Raw genomic sequence first — 11984 nt, 5'->3', positions numbered from 1 at the left:
CATTTTCATTTACCCGTTGGTCACTCAAATTCAGCGTCCTTAGCTTTAAGTGCTGTTTGAGGTTAATTGAGGTGGATTATATATATATTTTATGTATATGTATATATATATATATATATATATATATATATATATATATATATATATATATATATATATATATATATATATATATATATATATATATAATGTGTGTGTTTTATCATTTTCGAATCGCTGCTTGTAAACTAGTCTATTGTAAACTACCTCCGTAGGCTATATATATATATATACATACCGTACATGTTTTTTATTTTGTTATATATGTATATAAATAAGTTAAAAAGACATCATTATTAGTAAGTACATTTATATGATATAGGCTATATATATATATATATATATATATATATATATATATATATATATATATATATATTCATATTCATATTATATTTTAATAATATACATCCCATATTGGAATAAATATGTAAAAAATAATATTAACTGGAAGGTCTGGCTCTCACCCAACCAATGCCTGGTGACAAACAAAGTTAAAGAAATTGCATTTAAGTGAATTCATTAATTCTATCCTACAAATGATCACATTGTAAAAAGATTCAAAACTTTTTGTTCTGCAAATTCTGAAACAATGACTCACTTATTCTGGCTGTGCCCCATTGTTCAAACGTTTTGGAGTGATAGGCTATGTGTAATTTTGTGTCGGAAAGAATTGATATTGATTTTAATTTATTTTGGAAGGATGTGTTGTTTGGTGTTTTTGACCATGTAACAATTAGAACAAAGCCAAAAGAAACATTTATTATTAATTTGTTGATTATCCTCGCAAAATTCCACATCCACAAATCCAAATTCTTACGCAAAAAAACCTTTTTTTTACTTTTCATTGTGAATTAAAACAGTATCTGGACTCTATTAAGTTTTTCTACTAATTCAAAAGCAATCAAAACCATAAATGTATGTAAATGTTTTGGCTTTCTGTTATAATGTGTTGTGCTTTTTGTTTTGTTTTTTATTTGAGTAATACTCTTTATATGTTATAATTCAACGTGAAATTGCATAATGTGAAGTTTTGTTATCATTGTACTGTTTGCAAATGTTAATAAAAACAAAAAAAAATATATATATATATATATATATATATATATATATATATATATATATATATATATATATATATATATATATATATATATATATATATATATATATATATATATATATATATATATTAACGAAGTGACCAACTTCCGGTATGGACTTCCGGTATGGATGGAAGAATGGCGGGGCCCTTGTCGGCCATCTTGCCTGCAGCCAGGTCCCTCTCCAAAGACGCGGCCTCTGGGGCTTTTCCATTTACCCGGCTCCTCTCCGCTCGTCTCTTCTCTTTTTTAAGGGTTTTCCTCGAGGTGACAGTTCCGGTTATAGAATAATAAACTTATAGTATAATATAGTTTATTTTTATAGTATATATTATGTAATAAACCGAGTTCTATGGTGTTTTTTCAATAAAGGATTGCAACAGTTCGCCCTCTAGCGGCTATACAAGGAAACTGCAGTCAATGTAAAGTTAGAAGGTTTAAATAACAAAAGTACTTCCTGTTATTCCTTTCAAAATACATCGACAATAAACAGTTAAAAAGGCAAAACGAGTCTGTTTCGAGGAGAAATTAGTGCAAAAACAATCTTCATCCGTCTTCTGTCATTAATTAATGTAATTACAGTCGGTAATCTATGAATAGTTCTGTAATTAAAATGAATTACAGACGATAATGTGGTTAAGTGGAAGAAAACGGTAGTTTCTAGTGTCACCACCAGAGGGCGCTCTGTTCTCATCATCGCAACAACAGTCATCAAACTTTCTGCAGAAGAATAAAAAAAACTACGGATTTACTTTATTTTTTAGCACTTTAAACAAAAACAGCGGACCAAAGTGCAAAACTGCAATAAAAGACAATATTGACAAGACACAAGATATGAAACATAAAACAGATCATGAAACCTAAAATAGAGAAGAATCGAGGACCGGACATGTTTAACATACCGGCTGTGATTTAAATTAATTTGGATTATATTTAAAATCTTTAAAACTAATAACTGAAACAAAAACACAAAAAATGTATGAAGTGTTAAGACATTTTCCCACTGATTTAGAAGACTGATATCCTTACTTACCCCTTGTATGGTGGACTTTGTTGGATTATTTTACTTAAATGTCATGTATTTAATTTATTTATAATTGTTTGTACCTTATTTTCATATGATATTACTGTATAATTGTCATGGGACATTCAATCTCTACACACTTTATTCTCAGGTTTACATACAGTGTCCAATCTACTGTTCCCTTTATCAACCTCGTTTACATTACAAATGTATTTGTATGGAATGTAGATTTACCATGTTTGTTTTAGAAGGAACCTTTGACACAAATAAAAGAATTAAGAAAAAAACCCAAACCTGCTGTGAGAAGCAACACAAAACCACAGTTTCACGGTTAAAGGAGTATCTTTTTTCTCTTTTTTAAGGGTTTTCCTCGAGGTGACAGTTCCGGTTATAGTATAATAAAGTTATAGTATAATATACTTTATTTTTATAGTATATATTATGTAATAAACCGAGTTCTATGGTGTTTTTTCAATAAAGGATTGCAACAGTTCGCCCTCTAGCGGTTATACAAGGTACTGCAGTCAGTGTAAAGTTAGAAGGTTTAAATGACAAAAGTACTTCCTGTTATTCCTTTAAAAAAAATACACAATAAACAGTTAAAAAGGCAAAACGAATCTGTTTCGAGGAGAAATTAGTGCAAAAACAATCTTCATCCGTCTTCTGTCATTATTTAATGTAATTACAGTCGGTAATCTATGAATAGTTCTGTAATTAAAATGAATTACAGACAATGATGTCGTTAAATGGAAGAAAACTGTAGTTTCTAGTGTGACCACCAGAGGGCGGTCGTATCACCGTAACACCAGTCATGAAACTGTAGAAAAATAAAGAAAAGCTACAAATGTTTTTTATGTGTTTCATTTTATTTGTGTTGTTATTAATACTGCTGCCTCAGTAAAACCACAAGAGATAAAAGCATTAGCAGCTCCGTACTGGCCTGAGAGAGAAACGGGAGACTCTGGCTGTTCTTAAGATGCTAAAAACATATCTTTGTTATGCTTGTTCTTTATTTGCATTTTTTAGAAAATAAAAGGACAACAGGATAAAATAAACAACAAAACACACACAAAAAAGAGTCTCATTTCTTAAAAGGAGCCTCAAGCTCCTTTAAATTTCATGTATTTAATTTATTTATAATTTTTTGTACCTTATTTTCATATTATATTACTGTATAATTGTCATGGGACATTCAATCTCTACACACTTTATTCTCAGGTTTACATACAGTGTCCAATCTACTGTTCCCTTTATCAACCTCGTTTACATTACAAATGTATTTGTATGGAATGTAGATTTACCATGTTTGTTTTAGAATGAACCTTTGACACAAATAAAAGAATTGAGAAAAACCCCATCCCTGCTGTGAGAAGCAACACAAAACCACAGTTTCACGGTTAAAGGAGTCAGTTTGGGGGACAAATGCAAGAGGTGTTAAACAAATGTTCATCAATGCATATGTTTAAATAACTGTTTAAAACAATGAAATGGTTTTCTCCCAGAACGACGCGGCCTCTGGGGCTTTTCCATTTACTCGGCTCCTCTCCGCTCGTCTCTTCTCTTTTTTAAGGGTTTTCCTCGAGGTGACAGTTCCGGTTATAGTACAATAAAGTTATAGTATAATATAGTTTATTTTTATAGTATATATTATGTAATAAACCGAGTTCTATGGTGTTTTTCAATAAAGGATTGCAACAGTTCGCCCTCTAGCGGTTATACAAGGTAACTGCAGTCAGTGTAAAGTTAGAAGAATTCAGTGACAAAAGTACTTCCTGTTATTCCTTTCAAAATAAATCAACAATAAACAGTTTAAAAGGCAAAACGAGTCTGTTTCGAGGAGAAATTAGTTCAAAAACAATCTTCATCCGTCTTCTGTCATTAATTAATGTAATTACAGTCGGTAATCTATGAATAGTTCTGTAATTAAAATGAATTACAGACGATAATGTGGTTAAGTGGAAGAAAACGGTAGTTTCTAGTGTCACCACCAGATGGCGGTCTGTTCTCATCATCGCAACAACACTCATCAAACTTTCTGCAGAAGAATAAAAAAAAACTACGGATTTACTTTATTTTTTAGCACTTTAAACAAAAACAGCGGACCAAAGTGCAAAACTGCAATAAAATACAATATTGACTAGACAGAAGATATGAAACATAAAACAGATCATGAACCTGAAATAGAGAAGAATCGAGGACCGGACATGTTTAACATACCGGCTGTGATTGAAATTAATTTGGATTATATTTAAAATCTTTAAAAATAATAACTGAAACAAAAGCACAAAAAATGTATGAAGTGTTAAAACATTTTCCCACTGATTTAGAAGACTGATATCCTTACTTACCCCTTATATGATGGACTTCGTTGTTTTATATTTTATTTTTTTATTATATCTTATTAACATACAGTAAAAACAGCGACAAAAGACATCAGTTACAATGATGTGTGTGTGTGTGTGTGTGTGTGTGTGTGTGTGTGTGTGTGTGTGTGTGTGTGTGTGTGTGTGTGTGTGTAAATAATATAATGAAAGCAGATAAATAGATTAAGAATATTAAGTCGAAAATAAATAAACATATAAATAATTATCATATAGAATGATGTCTCCCATGAGATTAATATATTTTTAATTTTTTTGTTGTCCCTTTGTTGTCTTATTTTACTTAGATGTCATGTATTTAATTTATTTATTAATGTTTGTACCTTATTTTCATATGATATTACTGTATAATTGTCATGGGACATTCAATCTCTACACACTTTATTCTCAGGTTTACATACAGTGTTAATCTACTGTTCCCTTTATCAACCTGGTTTACATTACAAATATTAGTTGTTGTGACCATTTGTAGACAAGAAAAAGTTCATAGAAAAATAAGTTTCTTCAAAAGTTTCAAAGTTCAAAAATCTAAACTTACAAAGGGCCACAAATGCACCAGGTGGGTTTGTCTGACTCAGGTAGATAAAAAATCCAGTTTCCAGTCAAGATCCAGTTTAAGATGATTTATTTTCCAACAGCAAACAAACATGCTGCGTCTCTGCTCTGTCCTGCTGCCTCAGGTAAAAAACATTTCCTCCCAGTGCGTTACCTGTCTGACTCACCTGGGCTGCATTACCTTGCCCTCAATTCAATGATTGAACTGCTTAGCGCCCCCTAGTGTTGACCCATAAATGAACAATAATAAACCAACTAAATAAACTAATGAAATAGCTCCTTCACTCCGGCCCCTAATCGTGTAAAATATAAACACAATTACTGAAATACATCTCAATGGAGCTATAAATAAACTCATTCTCAGTAGTAATGACTGAATCTTCTCTTTGATGTTCCTGTAAAGAAAGAGAGTTCAAGTCAATGTCAGAGTTCTAGTCCGTTTAATATCCTCCATTAGCAAACAGACCTTTGTGAAGGCCTTTCTAGTAAACTGTGCTTTGTTTGGAGACGCACAGTGCACACTAGGACTTCCTTTTCTTTTTTCTGCCATGTTTCTTGTGCTTCTTTTTCCTCTTCTTCTTGGACTTGTCTGTGAATTTCTCCTTCTCCGTACTATTTATCTTTTTCTTCTTTGCTTCCACGACTTTCTCTCCGTCTGAATCAACAGACGACTCCGAAGTTGAACCTCTGTGACTTCTCTCAGCCTTCCTTTTTCTTCTGTGACCTTTTTTATCCTTATCTCTGTCAGGCTCTTCTTTGAATAGTTTCCTTTTCTTGTTTTCAGCATCTGATTCTTCTTCTGAGCTCTCACTGAAATCACTGTCATGTTGTTTAACCAGCATTTCCTCAATGTTTGCAATGGAAATTGGGTTGGTGGTTACGGCAGAACGGCCAGCTTGTCACTTCCACCTGGAAGTGGACCATTAAAGGAGCCGTCTGTAAGAAATGTCCAAAACTGGTACTGCAGTCAATTTCAAAATATTGTTGAGCGGCGTGTACCCTCCCCCTCCTCCCCCCGACCAGAGGTTGCCAGGTAGGCTGCAGAATGCAGCAGGAACGTAGGCTGCCATGGCAAGCGACGAGTCCTACACAGTAAGTTTATTTTCTGTATTTAATGCTTTATGAAAGATCTTTTGCGATGTAATAATGTACTGCAAAATTTAATTACGCAGCGAAGCGCACTGTACGTGCGCGTCGCCGCGTCCCCTACGGCGTAGGCTCTGCGTTGGTGTAACGCAGTAACGCAGAACCATAAATCAGCCTTAAGGCTGCAGCGGCGTGGGATCGATGGATGACTGAGGGAGAACAGTTTCACCAAGAGTGGAAAACAGCGCCGGGCAAGTTATGCCACAGTTTGCAGATGTATTGTTGATGCGTGGGCTAACGTGTCTGCTGGGACTATTTTGCGAGCTTTTGCAAAAGCCGGCAAGTCCGAGGCGCCGCACGGCACGGAAAGTGACTCTGACAGCGGACTGGCACAGCTGATTTAGCAGAGCTCTTTAATACAGAAACAGAGGATGAGACTTCGATGGGTTTGATTAATGTAAAACCTGAAATAAAGTAGCCTACAATCAAACAAAGTTTTGCTCCCGCTCTATTTTTAAATACGCACACTCGTGTGCTTGTGTGTGTGTTCTGCGGCGCGTGTGTGTGGGTGTAGACGGTGCCTTTAGATTCGGTGCGCCGTGTGTTTTAAATACAGAAATGACACAAAACTGAGGGTGCACCTTTCCACACGGCGCCCGTATGGTCGCGAAAATACATCCAACACGTTCGTAGCGGCTGCTGCGATAATTAGAGCCGAGCTGGCAACCCGGATGCCGAAACATTACTGACTTGGTGATTGGGAGATAGGTGGAGGGTGGAGCTTCAGAAACAATACTGACTTGGTGATTGGGAGATAGGTGGAGGGTGGAGCTTCAGAAACAATACTGACTTGGTGATTGGGAGATAGGTGGAGGGTGGAGCTTCAGAAACAATACTGACTTGGTGATTGGGAGATAGGTAAAGGGTGGAGCTTCAGAAACAATACTGACTTGGTGATTGGGAGATAGGTGGAGGGTGGAGCTTCAGAAACAATACTGACTTGGTGATTGGGAGATAGGTGGAGGGTGGAGCTTCAGAAACAATACTGACTTGGTGATTGGGAGATAGGTGGAGGGTGGAGCTTCAGGCCAAAACAAAAAATGACAACATAAACATCAGTTGAGGGCTGCAACTCCTCTTTTTAAACTGGAATATCCTGGCTTGAGTGCTGTTGTCAGTGACATAAGTATTTGAAATTAACATGATTTTTAAATGTCTGTTGACATATCGGGGTCATTTTATGATTCGTTTTATTATTGCTCTTACATACAGCTCCTTTAATCTCCAGTAGTCGTCCCATATGGTCGTCATGGTGACAGAGATGTCCGACCTGTAGCAGCTCCAGCTGATGGTCCAGTCTTAGTCCTGGACCAGCAGATTCAGACTAAACCAGCTGATGGTCCAGTCTTAGTCCTGGACCAGCAGATCCAGACTAAACCAGCTGATGGTCCAGTCTTAGTCCTGGACCAGCAGGTCTACGGGGTCCCTGAAGCAGGTTCCTCTAACACAGGGATCATCAACCCGCGGCTCTAGAGCCGCCCTAGTGGCTCCTGGAGCTTTTTCAAAAATGTTTAAGCTTTTTTTTCCTTTTTCCTTTTTAATCTCGACATTTTAACTTTTTTCTCCGAAATTTTGACTTTTTTCTCGACATTTCCACTTTTTTCTCAACATTTCCACTTTTTTCCCAACATTTCCACTTTTTTCTCGACATTTCCTCTTTTTTCTCGACATTTCGCCTTTCGCCATCATTATAAGGCTTATACAAGACTTTTCACTTTTTGCAGCTCCAGACATATTTGTTTTTTGTGTTTTTGGTCCAATCTGGCTCTTTCAACATTTTTGGTTGCCGACCCCTGCTCTAACAGAACCAATGCTGACATTGCGATTGACAGGTTACATCTTTGAGCTCCGACCTTTATATGTTCATGTGGTTGATTGTGAGATTGTTGCAGCTCCAGGTCCAGGTCCAGGTCCTGGTCCAGGTCCAGGACTGTCGTGTCCTTCATGTGGTCCTGAACTTATTGTTGACGTCGTTTCCTCATATTCAGGACTTCACTGCATCACCAGTGAGTGTCGCCAACGGACCAAACCTCAGAAAAGTGCGTCCACCAGCCTTAATGTGTGAGTGAAAGACCAAAACTTTCTACGTTCAAATCACTTTTTGAACATCTGACGGGTTTTTTTTTGCTATTGATGAATTTTACTAAATATCCATACAGACTGTTAACACCGTTATGATCTTTTTAATAAATATGATATGAAAAATGATATACCGTATTGGCCCGAATATAAGATGGTGTTTTCTGCATTGAAATAAGACTGAAAAAGTGGGGGTCGTCTTACATTCGGGGTCTAGACGTTATACCCATTCACAACGCTAGATGGCGCCAGATATCTTTAAAGTGAATGCTGAACTTAACTCCGCAGGCCAAAGGAACCCCTGTCACGAAGAAGAAAAATAAAAAATAGCGCTAAGAAAGAAAAGAGAAGAAAATAAGAGAAGAGATAAAAGAAGATGGAGAAATGAGAAAAGTGTGTGGAAGATCGGCAGGTGAACCGGCAGCTGAGGAGAAGTTATGATGCAAACTTCAAGATGATGATTTGAATGAGGCAAAATAACAAGCTTTTTCTCTCGAATATATTGTTATAATCATTTGTTTCAGATGTACTGTAATAATTTTCTGTATGAAAATTGAATTTGGTGTTCAAAAAGTCTTTTTTCAAACTTGAGTCTTGAAAAAGAGGGGGTCGTCTTATAATCCGGGTCGTCTTACATTCAGGCCAATACGGTATTCCTGTACGATTACGTTTTTTGACAAATCGTCCTCAAACCTGTTAGGCTTGACAAGTACAATCCAAAAAATTCATTGTGCCAAGTTTGGTGTTAATGGAGACTTCAGGTAAAAGGGTACTGAAATGTATTAAATGTACAGAAATGGCCAAAAACAGTGGATTTAAAATCAAAATATAAAGAAATGTTAAAAGGGTGAAATTTAGCAAAGCATTCAAGGAATCGATCCTGAAAGTTCAGCTCTCAAGGACAAATGGTTGATTACATATATAATACATACACAGGAGTTAGCCAGTGGGAGGAACATCTTCCTAGCTCATATCAGGAATATACAGTGACTGCTGGGTATTTCCTTCTTGGAGACTCTACTTATCCTTTGCAGGACTGGCTCTTGAAACCATTCCATGACCCTGGACGACTGACAGCAGAACAGTCTTTAAGCACAAAGTCAACCGAGCACCAGTGGTCATGTCATGGCTCAAAAGACAGAAAACCCAAATGCACAACATCAAACAGAGTATCAGAGTCCCAGGCCGACACACGGCCAAAGTTCAGGGGGCCGGGCCGTCCGCCGAGACAGTTCCGGAGGCCGCCCTCTGGGCGTAGCTGGCGGGTCAGGAGGTCTGGGGACGTAGCAGGCGGGTCAGGAGGTCTGGGGGCGTAGCAGGCGGGTCAGGAGGTCGGTCAGGGGACGTAGCAGGCAGGATACGGGGAACCGGCTGGAGCCGGAACAGGGGGCGATGCGTCCAGGACCACCGCTGGAGCAGGAACAGGGGGCGATGCGTCCAGGACCACCTCCGGAGCAGGAACAGGGGGCGATGCGTCCAGGACCACCGCTAGAGCCGGAACCGGGGGCGATGCGTCCAGGACCAATGCTGGAGCAGGAACAGGGGGCGATGCGTCCAGGACCACCGCCGGAGCAGGAACAGGGGGCGATGCTACCAGGACCACCGCTGGAGCCGGAACAGGGGGCGATGCGTCCAGGACCACTGCTGGAGATGGAACAGGGGGGCGATGCGTCCAGGACCACCGCTAGAGCAGGAACAGGGGGCGATGCGTCCAGGACCACCACCGGAACAGGAACAGGGGGCGATGCGTCCAGGACCACCGCTAGAGCCGGAACCGGGGGCGATGCGTCCAGGACCAATGCTGGAGCAGGAACAGGGGGCGATGCGTCCAGGACCACCGCCGGAGCAGGAACAGGGGGCGATGCTACCAGGACCACCGCTGGAGCCGGAACAGGGGGCGATGCGTCCAGGACCACTGCTGGAGATGGAACAGGGGGGCGATGCGTCCAGGACCACCGCTAGAGCAGGAACAGGGGGCGATGCGTCCAGGACCACCACCGGAACAGGAACAGGGGGCGATGCGTCCAGGACCACCGCTAGAGTGGGAACAGGGGGCGATGCGTCCAGGACCACCGCTAGAGCAGGAACAGGGGGCGATGCGTCCAGGACCACCGCCGGAACAGGGGGCGATGCGTCCAGGACCACTGCTGGAGCTGGAACAAGGGGGCAATGCGTCCAGGACCACCGCTAGAGCAGGAACAGGGGGCGATGCGTCCAGGACCACCGCCGGAACAGGAACAGGGGGCGATGCGTCCAGGACCACCGCTAGAGTAGGAACAGGGGGCGATGCGTCCAGGACCACCGCCGGAGCAGGAACAGGGGGCGATGCGTCCAGGACCACCGCCGGAGCCGGAACAAGGGGCGATGCGTCCAGGACCACCGCCGGAGCCGGAACAGGAACGGGCTGGGACTGCCGCCGCCGTCTTTTCTCCTGAAGCTGGAGACTCATGGGCCATCTCGAGCCAGGTGTGTTCCCGAGAAAGGGGGAAGAGACTGGGGTGGGTCCGGGACCACCTCGGGGACAGCAACAGGCTGGGACTGGCGGCATGTCCCTTTCCCCTTCAACATATGGTGGTAGGACGCCACTTCACGTCACCGTAAAAGAGCTCCCACAGATCCACGTTCTTTCCTGGTGGGTCCATGCTGGCTGGGTTCATACTTTTGGCCAGATTGTACTGTCACGGCTTAAAAGACAGAAAACCCAAATGATACGATAGCAGGCGGGTCAGGAGGTCTGGGGGCGTAGCAGGCGGGTCAGGAGGTCTGGGGGCGTAGCAGGCGGGTCAGGAGGTCGGTCAGGGGACGTAGCAGGCAGGATACGGGGAACCGGCTGGAGCCGGAACAGGGGGCGATGCGTCCAGGACCACCGCTGGAGCAGGAACAGGGGGCGATGCGTCCAGGACCACCTCCGGAGCAGGAACAGGGGGCGATGCGTCCAGGACCACCGCTAGAGTGGGAACAGGGGGCGATGCGTCCAGGACCACCGCTAGAGCAGGAACAGGGGGCGATGCGTCCAGGACCACCGCCGGAACAGGGGGCGATGCGTCCAGGACCACTGCTGGAGCTGGAACAAGGGGGCAATGCGTCCAGGACCACCGCTAGAGCAGGAACAGGGGGCGATGCGTCCAGGACCACCGCCGGAACAGGAACAGGGGGCGATGCGTCCAGGACCACCGCTAGAGTAGGAACAGGGGGCGATGCGTCCAGGACCACCGCCGGAGCAGGAACAGGGGGCGATGCGTCCAGGACCACCGCCGGAGCCGGAACAGGAACGGGCAGGGACTGCCGCCGCCGTCTTTTCTCCTGAAGCTGGAGACTCATGGGCCATCTCGAGCCAGGTGTGTTCCCGAGAAAGGGGGAAGAGACTGGGGTGGGTCCGGGACCACCTCGGGGACAGCAACAGGCTGGGGCTGGCGGCATGTCCCTTTCCCCTTCAACATATGGTGGTAGGACGCCACTTCACGTCAACGTAAAAGAGCTCCCACAGATCCACGTTCTTTCCTGGTGGGTCCATGCTGGCTGGGTTCATACTTTTGGCCAGATTGTACTGTCACGGCTTAAAAGACAGAAAAACCCAAATGAACAACATCAAACGGAGTATCAGAGTCCAAGAGGCTTTAATCAGGTCAGAGGTAGGCAGGAGTCAAAAACCGGGAA

The sequence above is a fragment of the Cololabis saira genome, chromosome 4 (assembly GCF_033807715.1).
Source record: "Cololabis saira isolate AMF1-May2022 chromosome 4, fColSai1.1, whole genome shotgun sequence".
In the NCBI taxonomy this organism is placed as follows: Eukaryota; Metazoa; Chordata; class Actinopteri; order Beloniformes; family Belonidae; genus Cololabis; species Cololabis saira.
Note: the sequence above shows the minus strand (reverse complement) of the source record.